Here is a 20,178-nt window from a genome sequence, read left to right as displayed (position 1 = left end):
CAATGACATTAAGAATCACAGATACATTTAAAAGATGCATTGAAGTAAAAAGCAACGGCCTAAAGTAAATAACTATACATTACATAACACAATCAGCCTGACAACCAGGCTTACAGTACACGCAGGAAAAACAATGAATTAATCATTCTGGCACGGTGGCAAGGGCAATAAAGTTGTCCTTTATGTGTTAAGGCATGGTTGAGTTTGGAATTACACACACTTTTCTTTGGCACCAGAAAACTAAACAGCACCTATTATAATAGACACATAAGGAGATTAAAGGGCCAGTGCAGTCAAAAACGTGATTTTCCTATGTTGTATATATATTTACACATTATGAGGTTGGAATAATAGTGTGAAATTGTGAACATTTTGATAATGACCTTTTAGTGTAAGAGCTGTTTGAAAAGACCACCTGAAATTTCAGCCTGTTTAGGTGGGACGGAGTTTTGGTCCGCCTGGTGACGTCACCAGATGGTAAATGAGTTAATAGAAAGAGAGTTCCATACCTCTGTCGACAACAGCTCATTTTCTGTTTTTCCCTCCCCACTCAGCAGTCCTAGCAAAATTATTGCTTGAGAAATTGCTCTTTTGCTAACAATCACAGCAAGAAATGTTTTTTTTTTTTTTTAAATCTCAATATCAAATCATTTCTTAGTGGTCTGAGAGAGGGGCCTAATTGGATGAGCCTACTGTGAGGAATGTGTAACCTGAAAACTACCTGTTATCAGCAGAGAGGAGGGCAAACTCTCTTTGTTATTGGCCTAATTAACTTATCACCAGGCGGCCCAAAAACCCCACCCAGCCAAACTAGCTGAAATWGTTTTTACACTAAATGTGCATTATCATACGTTTCATGATTTCACTGTCCTATTCCAACCTCATAGTGTGGAAATATATAAAGCACAGGAAAATCATGTTTTTGACCGCACTGCCCCTTTAAGGGACAACACAGAGCAAGATCCATAGACCCTATACCAAATCTCTCTATTTACCTAAAAGCCATGACTGTTACTGTGGCTCCCACTTTACCTGAGATATGGTCCTCTGGGCTTGATATTTGGGTCTTCAAATGTACAGGGTTCATCTGGTTTGGCCCTAATACAAGAACATCAGATCAGACAGTTACCATAGTAACTTATTGGGATAATAGCAGGTTACTAGAAGAATATAATTATTTGTGACAAATAACTGTGTGCGTGTGTGTGTCAATAGGACATTTCCTTCCATGTGTCTGTACTCAAGCTGGAGCAGACAGGGACATCCGGTGACGTCATAAGAAACACTCAACCACATTAGTCAAATAAAATAGGCTGCAGCTGTGCATCTGACTTTTCCCGGTCCTTTTTTCCCCCAGAGTGCTAAATGCTTCTGAGCATGTGTTTCTTTACCTCTACTTTAAGCACACATTTTTGTGTTCTCCTTCCCTTCACATTTCTCACTGTCAATCGTGAATGATAATTCTTCCAAGTTTTATCGGTGAAACATTCATGCAGCCTCTGCATACCAACAAGTTGATCTCAAAATGATCCGTTTCATGGGGATATGCACAATAGATCTTCTTGAGTTATACAGTGTTGTTAGGAAGTAACCTACAGTGTCGTTTTGAATGATGTACAGTGAGCGAATTTTAGAGCAGACGGTGTTAACAAACTGAAGCATAGCCTACCTGTGTATTTTGCCTAGTGGCGCGCACTGTTGAGTTTTGGCCACATGAGAGAAAAATGCTCAAAATAAAAGGTCAGGGAAAAGTCAGATCCACAGCCACTCCGAATAAAATAGAATAAATCACACTGCATGTTATAATTTCACCCATCCATAAGTTACCAGGCATTTGCTCACAACACAGGTGTGTTTGCGAGAGGAAAATGTTGCCCATAACCTAGGACATCAGATCATTTCAACACAATTACATTATGCTCTAAAAGATCTCAAAATGCAGAGGGGTATTTTTGGCTGGGAGAGAGGGCAAAGAACACGTGGTTGCTGGTAGGCTTGTACTTGAGGCCTGGCTTGTTCAGAATAGCTTCGGTTTGATCCCGGTTGAAATGAGAGATTCCTATGGCTTTGACCATCCCTGCATCCACAAGTTCTTCCACACCCTGAGATATATGGTGAGCAGAACACCCAAATGAATATGTTCAAAGGGGGATAATCTAAATGTAATGATGATGTAAGAAATGACCCTGAAATTATCTTCATTTGACTTCCTGTCATTCTCACCTCCCAGGTGTCCAGGAAGCTGGTTTCCCTGGCTACAGGTGAACCCCTCGCTGTCCACAGGAAACGGCTCATCCCTAATCTACAACATAACAATAAATAACTGAGTGATGATGATCAGCGCATATCACCCCCACCATTGAATCATCAAAGGGTGGAATTGTTTTTCTAAATTATGCCTGACAAAATGTGTGAGTAATTTAATAAATGGGAGCAAAGACTTTTTTATAGGCAAGTCAGGCAGTGCAGGCACTATAAGCTTTAAATGGAACTATGTCATCAAAACAACCTAAAACCATCATTTCTATCTTCAGTTCAAGTGTTTTATTACAAGAGTATTACAAGATACAAGGATTTTTCAAAGACATGTTGAAACAGTATGCATGTCAAGAGGACTATAGGGAGAGAGTTCACCTTCATTCCCATGGGGCCGTGGATGAGGTAGAGATCCAGATGGTCCAGTCTGAGGCACTCACGGTCTTCTGACAAGCTGCTTTCACCGGGGACTTCTCATGGAAGGTACATCACAGCTGGTAGAAAGAGAAAAACAGGAATGGCAATCTGCATGGACAGGCACCCTATAAGGCACTACTTATGGCCAGCTCAGGCAGTAATGCACCCTAGGCTATATGGAATAGGGTGCCATTTGGAACGTAATCTGAGACACACTCATAGACTACACATCACCTGAAAGGTTCAATGGAATAACAGTATTCACCATATGACAAACACTTCTATCAATTCCCAGATGCATACACACACAGTATGCCTACTATAGTTATGTTTGGTGCCATTGTACTCTGGAAAACATAGTACCACAAAAGGATAACAGTACTACAAGAACCAGAGCCCTGCCTAACCTAGGTACAGGGGGTCCTTAATGTAAACTGGATCTCTTTCCTCCATTGGAAAAGCCTATAAGACTGTCCCACTTTAGCTACTCCATGCTGTCCTACTTCAGCTAGCTATGGTTGGTAAAGCAAGACAACAACAAAAAATGACTGATTTACAAAATGTAAACTTCATACATGGAAACATTTGTATTTATTTTGATGCACCAGTACATAGTATTCACATTTACACCACAGTTTGGCACAGTTATTATTTATGAGTTTTATAACCTTAATATCAAAACAGTAAAAAAAAGCTGTGTCACAGATACCGTGTGCTTCACTCGGTGAGCTTCCTCTTTGAAGCTTGATTTGCCAAGCTCTATGATGGCACACCAATGAAGTGATGTGATTTTGATCATGTGGTTTCTCTGCAAGGGCTTAGTAACAGTAGTTTAGATGTTCACTTATCAGAGCAAGAAGTAGAAACGTATCAGCATTAAACTGTCCCAGTTAATATGATGTCCCACTTTTTGCATTTCCGTCTTCTGTAACCTCTTTCGACATCTATTCAACATATAAGCCCAACACATGATACAATTCTGAAATCCTCAAGACGATAACATAACAACAAAGTGTGAATTGAATTCTCATTGAGGTATAATTAGGCCTATAACAATGCTGTCCTAGTTTATCTAACCTGCTGTCCCATTTTACCAAACGCGAACTGAAAATATGGTTTTGGCTCAGTGTGCACAAATGGGTGTGTGATGCCTCCTGTTAATATGATATGAACATTTGCCCTTTTTGTGTGATTAGGGCACATCTTGAGGATTTTAGAAATGTATCATGTGTTTGGTTAATATGTTGGATAGATGTTGAAAGAGGTTACAGAAGRMSGRAAARSMAAAARKKSCMMYTTTTYYKRAWKTYWCYSWATGTTATGAATTCTGAAAAGTGTGATATGTGAGACAGCACCTTGCTGACTATGAACAGGTCATCTCTCTTCACTGTTCCCTCCTGGATCATGGCCTGGATGCCCTCTCYCACCTCAGCCTCATTCTGGTAGAAGAAAGCCCTGTCAATGTGTCTGTAGCCAGCAGCGATGGCAGCCTTTACTGCCTCTGCTACATTGCCTGGGGGAGACAGACAGGGAAGGACCAGTAAAATTTGACCCCTATCAGTAAATATGTACGCATACAAGTCCAAGGGGATTTACACTGAAAAATGTATGTATTCAAGCACCATTTCTTTCATGATATTTAATTACACKGTATGCAGTGCCTTCGGAAAGTATTCAGACCCCTTCCCCTTTTCCACATTTGGTTACGTTACAGCCTAATTCAAAAAATGGATTACATAAAAAACATCCTCAGCAATCTACACGCAATACCCCATAATGACAAAGCAAAAACAGGTCTGTATATATTTTTGCAAATGTATTAAAAATAAAAAACATAAAAAACATATTTACATAAGTATTCAGACCCTTTGCTATGAGACTCAAATTGAGCTCAGGTGCATCCTGTTTCCAATTATCMTCATTGAGATGTTTCTACAACTTGATTGGAGTCCACCTGTGGTAAATTCAATTGATTGGACATGATTTGGAAAGGCACACACCTGTCTATATAAGGTCCCACAGTTGACAGTGCATGTCAGAGCAAAAACCAAGCCATGAGGTCGAAGGAATTGTCCGTAGAAATCCGTAGAGACAGGATTGTGTCGAGGCACAGATCTGAGGGAGGTTACCAAAACACTTCTGCAGCATTGAAGGTCCCCAAAAACACGGTGGCCTCCATCATTCTTAAATGGAAGAAGTTTGGAACCCCAAGACTTCCTTGTGCTGGCCGTCCGGCCAAACTGAGCAATCAGGGGAGAAGGGCCTTCGTCATGGAGGTGACCAAGAACCCCATGGTCAGTCTGACAGAGCTCCAGAGTTCCCCTGTGGAGATGGGATAAACTTCCAGAAGGACAACCATCTCTGCAGCACTCCACCAATCAGGCCTTTATGGTAAAGTGGACAGACGGAAGCYACTCCTCAGTAAAAGGCACATGACAGCCCGCTTGGAGTTTGCCAAAAGGCACCGTAAGACTTTCAGACCATGAGAAACAAGATTCTCTGGTCTGATGAAACCAAGATTGAACTCTTTGGCCTGAATGCCAAACGTCACGTCTGGAGGAAACCTGGCACCATCCTCACGGTGAAGCATGGTGGTGGCAGCATCATGCTGTGGGGATGTTTTTCAGTGGCAGGGACTGGGACACTAGTCAGGATCGAGGCAAAGATGAACGGAGCAAAGTACAGAGAGGTTCTTGATGAAAACCTGCGCTCAGGACCTCAGACTGGGGTGAAAGTTCACATTCCAAAAGGACAGCGACCATAAGCACACAGCCAAGACAAAGCAGGAGTGGCTTTGGGACAAGTCTCTGAATGTCCTTGAGTGGCCTAGCAAGAGCCTTGACTTGAACCCAATTTAAAATCTCTGGAGAGATCTGAAAATACCTATACAGCAATGCATAGATTGAGAGGATCTKCAGACTAGAATGGGAAAAACTCCCCAAATACAGGTGTGCCAAGCTTGGAGCTTCATACCCAAGAAAACTCTACGCTGTTATCGCTGCCAAAGGTCCTTCAACAAAGTACTGCATAAAGGGTCTGAATACTTACACTATATTTATTTGCATGACAGAATTAAAAAGCAATTTTGGACTGATCAATTACAGTAGCTATTAGCATGCATTAATGTCAATTGTCATGTCCGATATCCTTAAATAACTTCCGCTACGTTGACCCTCAACACGGGGGCCCCTCAGGGGTGTGTTTTTAGTCCCCTCTTGTACTCCCTTATCCCTAACGACTACTTGGCCACACACAACTCCAACACCATTATAAGGTTTGCTGACGAAACAACAGTGGTAGGCCTGATCACTGACGACGATGAGACAGCCTATAGGGAGGAAGTCAATGACCTGGCAGTCTGGTGCCAGGACAATAACCTCCCCCTTAACGTTAGCAAGACAAAAGAGCTGATTGTGGACTACAGGAAACGGAGATGCGRGCACGCCCCYAATCCACATCAACGGGCTATAGTGGAGTGGGTCGAGATCTTCAAGTTCCTCGGTGTCCACATCACTATGGAATTAACATGGTCCACACACACCAACACTATCGTGAAGAAGGCACAACAACGCCTCTTCCAACRAAGATTTGGTATGGGCCCTCAGATCCTCAAAAAGGTCTCCAGCTGCAACATTGAGAGCATCTTGACATCTTGACTGTATTACCGCTTGGTATGGCCACTGTTTGGAATTCGACCATAAGGCGCTACAGAGGGTAGTGCTTACGGCCCGCCCAGTACATCACTGGGGTTGAGCTCCCTGCCATCCAGGATCTCTATACCAGAGGGTGGTACGGCCCGCCCAGTACATCACTGGGGTTGAGCTCCCTGCCATCCAGGACCTCTATACCTGTCTCTTATACACATCTAGATGTGTATAAGAGACAGGTCCACATCACTATGGAATTAACATGGTCCACACACACCAACACTATCGTGAAGAAGGCACAACAACGCCTCTTCCAACGAAGATTTGGTATGGGCCCTCAGATCCTCAAAAAGGTCTCCAGCTGCAACATTGAGAGCATCTTGACATCTTGACTGTATCACCGCTTGGTATGGCCACTGTTTGGAATTCGACCACAAGGCGCTACAGAGGGTAGTGCGTACGGCCCGCCCAGTACATCACTGGGGTTGAGCTCCCTGCCATCCAGGATCTCTATACCAGGCAGTGTCAGAGGAAGGCCCTAAAAATTGTCATAGACTCCAGCCACCCAAGTCATAGACTGTTCTCTGCTACCGTATGGCAAGAGGTTCCGATGCATCAAGTCTGGAACCAAAAGGACCCTGAACAGCTTCTACCCCTAAGCCAAAGCTGTATGGCTATATCCAGGAAAGCCAAAGTTCCGAAAGCTGGGCCTTAAAAAAAAACCACGTCTGAGCTATCTTTTTTGCTGGTGCATGGTAACAGTTGAATAAAATGAGATAAAAGAAGAAACTGCTCTTGACAGTATCACTGCTCTTTAATCAGCCTTACGTACCGGCCTCAAGGGCTTCCTCAGAGCTTCAGGCCTTGAGGCCGATACTTACTGTAAAGCTGATTAAAGAGCAGTGACACTATCAAGAGCAGTGTGCGGGCTTCTTCTTTTTTCTCTTAAAAAAACTTCGCACCAGCACTCGTGTATAACCGCAAATGGCCAACACGCAGTTGATATGGGTGCACAGTTGATGAAACCAATGCTGCATACTCAAAGCTGTATTCTCTGCCAAAGGTGATTCGAACATGTATTGACTCAGGGGTGTGAATATTTAAGTAAATCAGATAATYCTGCATTTCATTTTMAATAAATGTGCAAAAACATGTTTTCACTTTGTCATTAWGGCATATTGTGTGTATATGGGTGAGAKATTTTTTATATTTTTTATACATTTTGATTTCAGGCTGTAACAACAAAATGTGGAATAAGTTAAGAGGTATGTATAATTAGTTTTATAGGCAYTGTAACTATGAAGTTGTTAACGTTCTTAGCTTTATCTTTTGAAAATAGATCACTCGAAAAGATTCTGGGGAYGAGCATGCGCATCTTCAATATGTACGCTTAGTGCATTTAACTGTACACAGTGTACAAAACATTAAGAACACCTTCCCAATATTGAGTTGCAAGGCTTAAAACTCCTTCTTTAACCTGTCTCCTCCCCTTCATCTACACTGATTGAAGTGGATTTAACAAGTGACATCAATAAGGGATCATAGCTTTCACCTGGTCAGTCATCGTCATGGAAAGAGCAGGTGTTTATAATGAAGTACACTCAGTGTAWGTCACAAGTAAAAGCCTTGTGTTGCGAGTTGATACAATTCCACGTACAGAAGGTTAAAACCACCCTCAGACTTAGGAAGATGTAAAACTTTCCTTTTCATTTTCTGAGTTGTATTTGCCCATATAAAGTCTTACGACCGAGTACACATTTTTAAATAATGTCTTCGGTGGGGGAATTGSTATTACTAAGAATAAATATAAAAACTTTGGGAGCCATGCCATTCTGAAGAGGTTTATTCTACCTGTAAGATGTATGGAAGATTGCTTCATTTAATTAGATCTGCTTTCATATTGTTAAGTAACTGGATACACTGAGTGTACAACATATAAGAGCACCTTCCTAATATTGAGTTGCACCCTCTTTTGCCCTCAGAACAGTCTCAATTCATCGGGGCATGGACACTACGAGGTATTGAAAGCATCCCACAGGGATGCTGGCCCATGTTGACTCCAATGCCTCCCACAGTTGTGTCAAGTTGGAAACTGTWGAGCATTGTTAGGTTCTTAGTTTTCCAAGTAAATAACTCACGGACACTAGAGAAGCTTTAACCAAGTTTAATTCTTCCCAAAGGTTCTGTACAGCTGTAATTCAGACAGCAAAACATTTCTCACCATCACAGTTATATACATCCTACTTAAAAACACGCCTTCTCTCCAATCCTTACATCTTATGGTTCTACAGGAAGAGTAAGAAGGTACCAGGATACCAAACCTTTATTACCCTCTTAAGAGAATCTGTCCTCACCTTCTGACCTCAACCCCTCCTTCATCTAATCCACATAGTTGATCTGTCTCCCCTGTATCAACACGTGTGTTCTCCTCTCGTCCCCCAACACATTCCACAGCTATCTGTCTTTCTACAGAGACCCATCTCTTTCATCCTTAATATACTATGCGTCTGATCTATCACGTCTTTAATATCTCAATGTTCAAAATGTTGAATCCAACAGCATGAATAACCCAGCAGCGTTGCAGTTCTTGACACACTCAAACCAGAGCTCCTGGCACCTACTACCATACCCTGTCCAAAGGCACATTCACCCTTTGAATGGCACACATACACAATCCATGTCTCATTTGTCKCAAGGCTTAAAAATCCATGTCTCCTCCCCTTTATCTACACTGATTGAAGTAGATTTAACAAGTGACATCAATAAGGGATCATAGCTTTCACCTGGATTCACCTGGTCAGTCTRTGTCATTGAAAGAGCTGGTGTTCCCAATGTTKTGTACACTCAGTGTACATCATATATAATACTTATGTACTGTATGTTGCATGACATATACAATGTTTGCACTATCTGATGTTGTTGTCTGACTGAGTGTCTCAAGATCTACAGCTGGATGGACGACCTGGTGGCTGCTTACCCTAACCTTGTCCCCAAGGTACAGATTGGAACTTCCTATGAGGGCAGGCCCATATATGCTCTCAAGATACAGAAACATTAGACCTATCACAACAATTGTACCGGTTAGTGTACGTACAGTACATGTGTGTTTTTGTCAATATATGGGATTCGTGTCTACGCCCGTGTGCATACTTTTCTATTTATCAGTTTGTTTCCACGTTTGTTTCCACCAGTGCTGAACTACAACAAAGAAAAGCCATGTGTTATTATATTATGGGTAGTGTTGGATACATTCGTGATAATAACACTTGTCCTCTCTCTGTTCCAGTTCAGCACTGGTGGAAACAAACGTCCCGCCATCTGGGTTGACTCTGGGATCCACTCCAGAGAGTGGGTGTCTCAGGCCACTGGAGTGTGGACAGCCAACAAGGTGAGAGAACACTTCAGACTTCTATTGTATTCTAATTTAAAAAAATAACATTGAACATACGATCTAATACATTCTACAAAAAAAAAATGTGGCACTGATGCCTCCCTGACCTCTCTACTGAACGCCATGGACATCTGCCTGCTGATTCTGACCAACCCTGATGGCTACGGCCACTCCCACACCAGCGTAGGTACCCACTAYAGATATACCATTAAGTATTATAACRCAGTTACTGTATACTGTGGCGGGAGTTACAGAATGAAGTGTAAAGAGTGACCTTTAATCTGTGTCACCTCAGTGTGTCTCGTTGTGTCTCAGTGTAGAGTGATATGAGGACAATCCTGATTGTGCTACCTGGCATACCAGTAAAAGGTTTACTGAGTTTGTCCCTCGTGKCCTCATGGTTCACAGGACCGTATGYGACGTAAGACTCACTCCAACAACCCGGGCTCCATGTGCCGTGGTGTCAACCCCAACAGGGACTGGGATGCTGGTTTGGAGATTTTGACCACCAATACCTGTTAGCCATGTAAGGCTACAGTTCCATACCAGCATTGGTGGTGGGTGTCACAGGTTGACCATGGAATAGATTTTTTAAAACAGCTCAGTTTCCTCTCCCAAAGATGAAATTAGTCAAATGCATAGTCTTATGAGACAATGCTTTCTTTCCTAAGCATGACATACCTTGTTGTTGTACACATAATAACCTGTGTCCATCCATATGTGTGTGTGTGTGTGTGTGTGTCGTCGTCCCCGGTGCCAATACCAACCCCTGCTCTGACTCCTAACACGCCCATCTCCCCACTCTGAGATGGAGGTGAGGAACGTGGTGAACCTGGTGAAGAACCATAGCGACTTCCAGTCCTTCATCTCCATCCACGTGTACTCCCAGCTGCTCATTGAAAGATTCCTAAAACTCTCAGTGACTGGAATGAGCTGCAAAAATACATTGAAACTTGACAAACATGGATGATAAACTGTCTTTTAAAATGCATATKGACGAACTTTGYAAACGGCTAAAAATCAAGCTTGGCTTYCTCTATAGAAACAGGACATGTTTGTCCTCYACAAATAGAAGACAAATTGTGCAAGCTACTTTTATGTCTGTTATRGATTATGGGGATATTATTTACATGCATGCTACGGCATCAACACTTAAATCGCTGGATGCTACTTATCATTGCGCACTTAGGTTTATTACGGGTGCTACAGAACTCACCACTGTGTTTTATATCAAAATGTGGGTTGGACTTCGCTGTCCGTGAGACGAGAACAACATGCTCTCGTGTTTGTCTATAAAGCACTTCTGAATAAGCTACCTTCTTATTTATCACCACTCATCAATATTAGAATTATAATTCCTTAAACCAGGTCTCAAGCATGGATTACACTTGAGGCCCATGCGATTTCCACAGAGTTGGRCTTTAGGAGCTGCCTTTTCCTGTTACGCTCCTTGCCTATGGAATAGCCTRCAGACTAAACTTCAACTTGAGACTCTTGTCCCCCTGTTGCCCATTTTAAATATTTATTGGAGGATTTTTATTTTTGTATTGCTTGTAACTGTTTCTGGTAATGCAAGTTCTTGTGCTGTTAGGGGAATAACCTGTGTGTAAATGTAATCTGTTGCTGTATTTTTTGGTGTTATCTCTGATCGTTTTGTTTGTCTTGTGTAGTTTCTTAATCATTGTACCTAAACTGTATGTGTAAACATGTATACGCAGGGCCCAGCTGTAAAGGAGACCTTGGTCTCAGTCTGTGCTCCTTGTTGAAATAAAGGTATAGTAAAACACACTAATTCACTGACTCTCCTGTCTGCCTGTTTTTGGTAGGACTCTGATGGATTCTGGGTTCTAACTCCTAAACTTGGGAYAGGGTTAATTATCAGGTATCCTATTGAAATATTGAGTGCTTAGGTTTAGAGGGTCTACACCAGAAGTTAATGGTTACCTGTAGGAGGAAGCTTGGAATGTGCTGAGTGCAGGGAAAACRATCACGTGGCAGGCACTGATAAGGGGAGAGAGCCGTAGATTAGTGATGAAGGGGGTTGAGGTCAGGTCACGTTAAAGGAGATTGAACAGTTTATTGCCCACGTCACTTAATTTCCTGCCTAGAAACAGAGATGTAATGGTTAGAGAGAAGGAGCAGATTCCACCCCAAATTGGAGTATATATACCACCAGTGGTGGAACCATATCGGTACAGCTGTTCGATCCTCTGGGRTGAATAAACTTGGTTTAAGCTTTCATAGTGTCCGTTGAGTCCTTACTCTGATAATTAGAACCTAACAACTCTATGGGCAGGGCTGCAGTCCAGAAACTCAGCTCTCTCCATGGGATCAGATACAAGGTTGGTAGCATCTGCAAGACCATCTGTCAGTATTCAATATTTCAGGATTGTTATACTATATGTGGTATAAGTGTTTCAATGAAGTTGCTTTGTCATTAGATGCCACCCACCAGCTAGGACGGGAAAGCAGAGTACTGGAGTTCAATCCAATACCTTCAACTTAAACAAACTATTTGTAATAACAATCAATTACTAATATGTGATGTCTCCCTCCACCCAGACCAAGCAAGCAGCGGCATCATTGATTGGTTATACAAGCTGGGCATGAAGTACTCCTTTGCCTTCGAGCTGAGGGACATTGGTTGCTGTGGTTTCATCCTGCCAGCCAATCAGATCATCCCTACAGCCTCTGAGACCTGGCTGGGTCTGAAGGACACCATGGTGCATGTCYGTGACCACCCCTATTAAATCCACCCCCTCCCACGTACACACTTAATTTCAAGGTCTGAACTCTGTTAAAAAAGGAATTCTATGTCTGTAATAATTATTTGTTCATTGACCTTTTATTGTGAATTTGATAGTAAGTGGTGAAAAATAGAGTAGACTGGTAGCTTAATCATCCAACCTGGTCTCAGAGATGTTGTATTATTCTGTATGTAAAACCAAGATACTCTATTTAGTATGATATATTACGTTTCATATGCTATGTATTCATATGTGGATGTCCATCATCCATTTTGTAGGATATTTTACAAATTACAATTTTTATTATGTGTTACGAATCTGAAAAACATGTTACATGTTCCACGAGACTTGCGAAAACGATAGCAATAGTATGAGCAGGTTCTTAACTTTTTAAAATGTATGATATGTTGATAATTCTAGCTAGGTGGCTAGGAGTCTAACGTTAGCTAGCTCACTAACATTAGCTAGGCTAGGGGTTAGGGTTAAGTTTAGAGAATAGGTTAAGAGTTAAGGTTAGGTTTAGGGAAGGGTTGGATAAAAGGGTTAAGGTAAGGGGAACGTTAGTTAACATGCTAAAAGTAGCTCAAAAGTAGAAGTAGTTGAAAAGTTGCTATATCGCTAAAATGCTAAAGTTGTCCGTGATGAGTTTCAAACTCGCAACCTTTGGATTGCTAAACATTGGCGTTATACGCCCATCCGTCCACCCAACCAACCATCCTACTTATTTTTGCCTTAAGTAGTCATCTTATCAAATGCAACATACAGTTGAAACTCCTTCCTGAGTGTGTATGATGGCTGCGTGGTCCCATGGTGTTTATACTTGCATACTATTGTTTGTACAGATGAACGTTGACCTTCAGGTGTTTGGAAATTGCTCCCAAAGATTAACCAGACTTGTGGGGGTCTACAATTATTTTCTGATGTCTTGGCTGAATTCTTTTGACTTCCCATGATGTCAAGCAAAGAGGCACTGAGTTTGAAGGTAGCTTGAAATACATCTACAGGTACACCTCCAATTGACTCAGAAGATGTTAGTCAGCCTATCAGAAGCTTCGAAAGCAATGACATAATTTTCTGGAATTTTCCAAGCTGTTTAAAGGCACAGTCAACTTAGTGTATGTAAACTTCTGACCCACGTGAATTGGTGATACAGTGAATTATAAATGAAATAATCTGTCTGTAAACAATTATTGGAAAAATTACTTGTGTCATGCACAAGTAGATGTCCTACCCGACTTGCCAAAACTATAGTTTGTTAACAAGAAATTTGTGGAGTGGTTGAAAAACAAGTTTTAATGACTCCAACCTAAGTGTATGTAAACTTCCGACTTCAACTGTATCATACTAAATGGATATACATTTACTAGGWTACATCTAGTCTATGAGACCAGGTTGAATCATCATGAAGGAAAAAAATCTGCTGTGCTGGGTGCTGTCCATGGTGCTGAATATTACATTGGAACTGTAGGTGCTGTCCAAGGCAATGGATCAGTAGGCACACTAGATGGCAGTGCAATATAGGGAAAAAATGATATACTGCGTCTTCATTCCCTCCATACTAACAGTTATAGGGGGAATCTAGAAAGTGGATTATAGAGAGGCATAGGTTAATTAAGTTAACTACAATTGTTTCAACACATTACATTTAGGGGATATGGACAATAGAGTTAAACTATTATACACCGCATGACCAAAAGTATGTGGACACCTGCTCGTCRAATATCTCATTCCAAAACCATGGGAATTAATATGGAGTTGGTCCCCCCCTTTGCTCCTATAACAGGATCACCATGTAAGCTCCTTCCCCCGAACAACTTGCAAAAGTTTTCATCAGAGGTACAACTACATTTTGTTAAAGCCCAAAGAAAAGTTATTGAGAAAAGTTAGCTATATAATAATACCTGACTGAATTGTAGACCCATAGGAATATACAGCACCAGTCATAACTGTAATGGTGCCGGAGTCATTGAAAGTCATTGAGCTCTTCAGTACAGGCCATTCTACTGCCAATGTTTTACCTATGGAGATTGCATGGTGGTGTGCTCGATTTTATACACCTGTCAGCGACGGGTGTCGCTGAAATAGCCGAATCCACTAATTTGAATGGGTGTCCTCATACTTTCATATATATATTGTATCATTGATGGATCACCATGCATTTTACCAGGTGCACGGGAGAGTTTGGCACTCACAACTGCAGATATGGGATCTATGGGTTTGGCCCCTGAAAGGTTGAATTTGACGGCTAAGAGTTTACCCTAGAACGGGTTTATACAGTTGTGCCCTCTACGAGAGCGTTGTATACATATATGTGGCGCTCGTTTGAGGGTTGGTGTCAGGTTAAAAGAGATTCTACTTTTCAGAGCTCTTTGGTGGACATTTGATGTATTTGCAAGAGCTTCTTGAGCATGGCCTTTCCTTTTACACACTGAAAGTTTATATGGCGTGTCGTGTAGGGTTTGACKGCTCTACCCCAGGGTTTCATCCGCTCTGCGTGAGCCTCCATTTGAACCATTGGAGTCTGTGGACCTGAAGGTCCTTCCCTACAAGACTGCCCTGCTTATAGCCTTGGCGTCGGCTAAGCGCGTTAGGGATCTCCACGCACCCTTCCTGTTTGGAGACCGTACCTGGCAACTCCAAAGTGATGATAAGTCCTAATGCAGCTTTTGCTCCCAAGGTTATGCCTATGTCTTACAGTCCCCTGGCTTTTGAGCCGTTCCCTTTCTCACCTCCTCAGTTTGCTTCCAGTGAACAAAATAATTGCATGGCCTGTGTCCGGTGCGCGCTTTACGCACGTATATGTATAGGAGTAAGGATATCCACGTTTGTGACCAACTTTTTGTTCGTTTCGCTTTTTCAGCTCAGGGTAGGGAGTTTTCTAAGTCGAGTCTTTCTCATTGGATTGTGGAGGCATATGACAGCAAAGAGCAAAGGTCGCCTAGCGGTGTGTGTGCTCACTCCACTAGGGGTGTGGCGGCTTCTTGGGCATTGCTCAGGGGCATGGCGATAGGTGATATCTGTGCTGCAGCGAGTTGGGGTTCCAACATACATTTGTGAGGTTATATCGCTTGGATGTAACTGCTCCCAGTATGGCTCAGTGTCTTATGGCTGGGTCCAGGTGTAGGTTGTGCATTTATCCGGGTTACCACAATTCCCTGTTGGTTTAAGCCTTGGGCTGCCTTGGGGTGCTGCAGCGCATAAAGTGCGTATTATCAGGGTTACCACAGTTTCCTGTGGGTTTGAGCCTTGGGCTGCAGTGGCAGCACACAAGTACACAGTTTCCAGGATACTGCAYGTTGCTGTGAGTTTGAGCCTCGGGCTGCCGTGGTTCATCAACTCTGGTTGATGGTATGCAGAGTGTGTGTGTGCTTTACCAAGTCACGACAGGCTTCTGTTGTTTTGGACTTGCGGTTCCTTGTACGAGTTCAGGCATTTCAGGCTGGCAAGGAAAGTATTGTTTTTGGAATCATGGGGTCTATGGACTTGGGCTGCAGTGGCAGTGTGTCAGCGCACATAGCCAAGTTGCAGCAGGTTCTGGTTCCCCAGAACATGTGTGTATAAAATGTGTGTGCTTGGGTTTCCATGGGCCTCCCAGTTTGGTCCCATCTGAGCTGGCTTGGGGCATGATTGTGTGTTCCCATAGTATGCTATACCGAGTGACCGACTAAGAGGGAACTTACAGTTATGAATATAACTGCTGTTCCCCGAAGGAGTGAATTGGTGAAGTGAAATGAAAAAAATKACTTGTTTWAAAAAATTCAACTCAAAAAAATTATGGAAAAGTGGTGCGTGCRTATGTATTCACCCCCTTTGCTATGAAGCCCCTAAATAAGATATGGTGCAACCAATTACCTTCAGAAGTCAAAAAATGTGTTAAATAAAGTCCACCTGTGTGCAATCTGTGTCACATGATCTGTCACATGATCTCAGAATATATCCACCTGTTCTGAAAGGCCCCAGAGTCTTCAACACCACTAAGCAAGGGGCACCACCAAGCAAGCGGCACCATGAAGACCAAGGAGCTCTCCAAACAGGTCAGGGACAAAGTTGTGGAGAAGTACAGATCAGGGTTGGGTTATAAAAAAATATCCGAAACTTTGAACATCCCAMGGAGCACCATTAAATCCATTATTAAAAAATGGAAAGAATATGGCACCACAACAAACCTGCCAAGAGAGGGCCGCCCACCAAAACCCACGGACCAGACAAGGAGGGCATTAATCAGAGAGGCAACAAAGAGACCAAAGATAACCCTGAAGGAGAGGCAAAGATTGGAGTATCTGTCCATAAGACTACTTTAGGCTGGGAAAGTCAGAATTTAAGGAATGATGGATGGCGCTAAATACAGGGAAATTCTTGAGGGAAACCTGTTTCAGTCTTCCAGAGATTTGAAACTGGGAAGGAGGTTCACCTTCCAGCAGGACAATGACCCTAAGCATACTGATAAAGCAACGCTCGAGTGGTTTAAGGGGAAACATTTAAATGGCTTGAAATGGCCTAGTCAAAGCCTAGACCTCAATCCAATTGAGCATCTGTGGTATGACTTAAAGATTGCTGTACACCAGCAGAACTTCCAACATGAAGGAGCTGGAGCAGTTTTTCCTTGAAGAATGGGCAAAAATCCCAATGTTATAGAGACATATCCCAAGAGACTTGCTACTGTAATTGCTGCAAAAGGTGGCTCTACAAAGTATTTACTTTGGGGGCGGGGGGGGTGATTAGTTATGCTCAAGTTTTCCGTTTTTTGTCTTATTTAATAAAACATATTTTGTCATCTTCAAAGTGCTGTGTAAATCAAATGATACAAACCCCCCAAAAATCAATTAAATTCCAGGTTGTAAGGCAACAAAATAGAAAAAATGCCAAGGGGGGTAAATACTTTCGCAAGCCGCTGTTTAACAATGGATGGATGCGAGCGCCGGTATTATAACCAGGAAGGCGAGGCTTCCGAGGGTGGGCTCGGCATGGGTGTGATTTAATTTTCTTCAGGTGAATATGATTGGTCGTTGACTTCCCATAGCATGTTATGTCTCATTTTCTCCTTCAGGGAGCAGTAGTTATATTCATAACTGTACGTTATAGAAAGCAGGATAATTAAGTTGGCCAGCTAACCCTGACAAACAGTCAGCTATATCTCTTGATTTTCTGGTTCATTTAGTAAGCTGAATTTATATGGGTTGCTGATTGTCGAGTCAATTATACCATGCCAACTCTGTAATTTATCTCAGAATAGTTAGGACAGCTAGCTGGCAAACTCATTGATCCTGCTTTCTGGAACAGCCCCTGGACACTGTACTTCAACAACAAAGACATTTACATAAACATMTTTTAAATAGCCAGCCAAGCTAGAGAAATGTATAACAGAATATTTGTTGTTATGTACTGTGTTCTTAGCCACTGGCCCTCACTTCAATCATCTGTTTTTGTACATTTATTCAAATAATACCATACAAATGTAGGTAGCACAATTCAACTTAGCGAGACCCTAATTCACAAAAATGCAGGATTTTTTTTCTCCAGGATTGATATGCAGGATTCTTTAAAAAATTGGTGCGGCTGGCACATTGGTCCGGCTGGCTTCCGGGTTGGATGCGCGCTGTGTTAAGAAGCAGTGCGGCTTGGTTGGGTTGTGTTTCGGAGGACGCATGGCTTTCGACCTTCGTCTCTCCCGAGCCCGTACGGGAGTTGTAGCGATGAGACAAGATAGTAACTACTAACAATTGGATACCACGAAATTGGGGAGAAAAAGGGTAAAAATAAAAAATAAATAAATAAACATTGCCTGCAATTACAGTGCATTTGGAAAGTATTCAGACCCCTTGATTTTTTCCACATTTTGTTGGCTTACAGCCTTATTCTCATCAATCTACGCACAATACCCCCTAATGACAAAGCAAAAACATGTTTTTTAGTTGTTTTGCAAATGTATTAAACATTTTAAACTGAAATATCACATTTACATAAGTATTCTGACCCTTTACTCAGTATTTTGTTGAAGCATCTTCTTGGGTATGACACTACAAGCTTGGCATACCTGTATTTTTGGGGAGTTTCTCCCATTATTCTCTGCAGATCCTCTCAAGATCTGTCAGGTTAGATGGGGAGCGTTGCTGCACAGCTATTTTCAGGTCTCTCCAGAGATGTTCGATCGGGTTCAAGTCCGGGCTCTGGCTGGGCCAATCAAGAAAATTCAGGGACTTGTCCTGAAGCCACTCCTGCATTGTCTTGGCTGTGTGCTTAGGGTCAATGTCCTGTTGGAAGGTGAACCTTGCCCCAGTCTGAGGTTCTGAGCGCTCTGGAGCAGGTTTTCATCAAGGATCTCTCTGTACTTTGCTCCGTTCATCTTTCCTACGATCCTGACTAGTCTCCCATTCCCTGCCGCTGAAAAACATCCCCACAAACCTGTCTCGGATCTCTACAGACAATTCCTTCGACCTCGTGGCTTGGTTTTTGCTCTGACATTCACTGTCAACGGTGGGACCTTATATAGACAGGTGTGTGCCTTTGCGACGCATGTTCAATCAATTGAATTTACCACAGGTGGACTCCAATCAAGTTGTAGAAACATCTCAAGGATGATCAATGGAAACAGGATGCACCTGAGGTCAATTGAGTCTCATAGCAAAGGGTCTGAATGTTTATGTAAATAAGGTATTTCTGTTTTTTTTTTTTTAATACATTTGCAAAAATATCTAAACCTGTTTTCACTTTGTCATTATGGGGTATTGTGTTAAATCTATTTTAGAAAAAGGCTGTAACGTAACAAAATGTGGAAAAAGTCAAGGGGTCTGAATACTTTCCGAAGGCACTGTATAAAAAAACAAGTAATGTTGCGGTGTGTGTGCAGGACACCACCATCACTTAGCAGGCTTGTGAAAATATTAAAACTAAACAAGGCACACAGCTCAATCTCTTCCCTAACAGATTACCCTAACACTACAATACATCAAATATGGATAAACAGCATGCATTGATTATTGAAGAATAACGACAGGCAGACAGAGACTGAAAGACAGAGTGCTATTTGCTACACTCTCGGTCGATAGATGCGAGTGTGATAAAATGTATCCTTTTTCCAACCCTTTGTTGTGCTTTGAGGCAGGGCTAATATTATGTTTATGTTGAAGTAGCCTATTCTGGCTTTAAAACTTTGATCAAAGCATCGTTTGGAAGTGAAAGATATCTTCTTAGAAAAGAGCGCACATCATTTCGGGCAAAAAAGCATGAGCAAGTGGCTTTTCAAAACTCTTCACAGCACAATTGTATTTGTAAAGGTGGTTAACAACTCTTTTAAACACTAACATATCTTGATTACATAAATATTCAACCCCCAAGTCAATACATGTTAGAATCACCTTTGGCAGCTATTACAGCTTTCTGGGTAAGACTAAGAACTTTGCACACCTGGATTGTAGAACATTTGCATATTATACATTTTTATATTATTCAAGATCAAGTTGGTTGTTGATCATTGCTAGACAGTTATTTTCAAGTCTTGACATTATTTTCAAGACGATTTAAGTCAAAACTCTAACTAGGCCATTCAGGAAAATTCTAATTCATCTTTTGCATGTCTATAGCTCTATTCCGTTTATTTTTATCCCCTCAAACTCCCTAGTCCTTTCCCATGACAAGCATACCCATAACACGATGCAGCCACCACCATGCTTGAAAATATGACGAGTGGTACTCAGTGACGTGTTATGTTGGATTTTCCCCA

General features: G+C 42.0%; 2 pseudogenes; one reads left to right on the top strand and one right to left on the bottom strand.

Annotated features, from left to right (window-relative positions):
* Positions 1 to 1,931: 1,931 nt before the first annotated feature.
* On the bottom strand, positions 1,932 to 6,438 carry LOC111952240 (aldo-keto reductase family 1 member B1-like; annotated as a pseudogene).
* A 1,886-nt stretch (positions 6,439 to 8,324) lies between these two features.
* Positions 8,325 to 12,461, top strand: LOC111952239 (carboxypeptidase A2-like; annotated as a pseudogene).
* Positions 12,462 to 20,178: the final 7,717 nt, after the last annotated feature.

The sequence above is a fragment of the Salvelinus sp. IW2-2015 genome, linkage group LG26 (assembly GCF_002910315.2).
Source record: "Salvelinus sp. IW2-2015 linkage group LG26, ASM291031v2, whole genome shotgun sequence".
NCBI classification, from domain to species: Eukaryota; Metazoa; Chordata; class Actinopteri; order Salmoniformes; family Salmonidae; genus Salvelinus; species Salvelinus sp. IW2-2015.
Note: the sequence above shows the minus strand (reverse complement) of the source record. Positions and strands in the feature narration are given on the sequence as shown.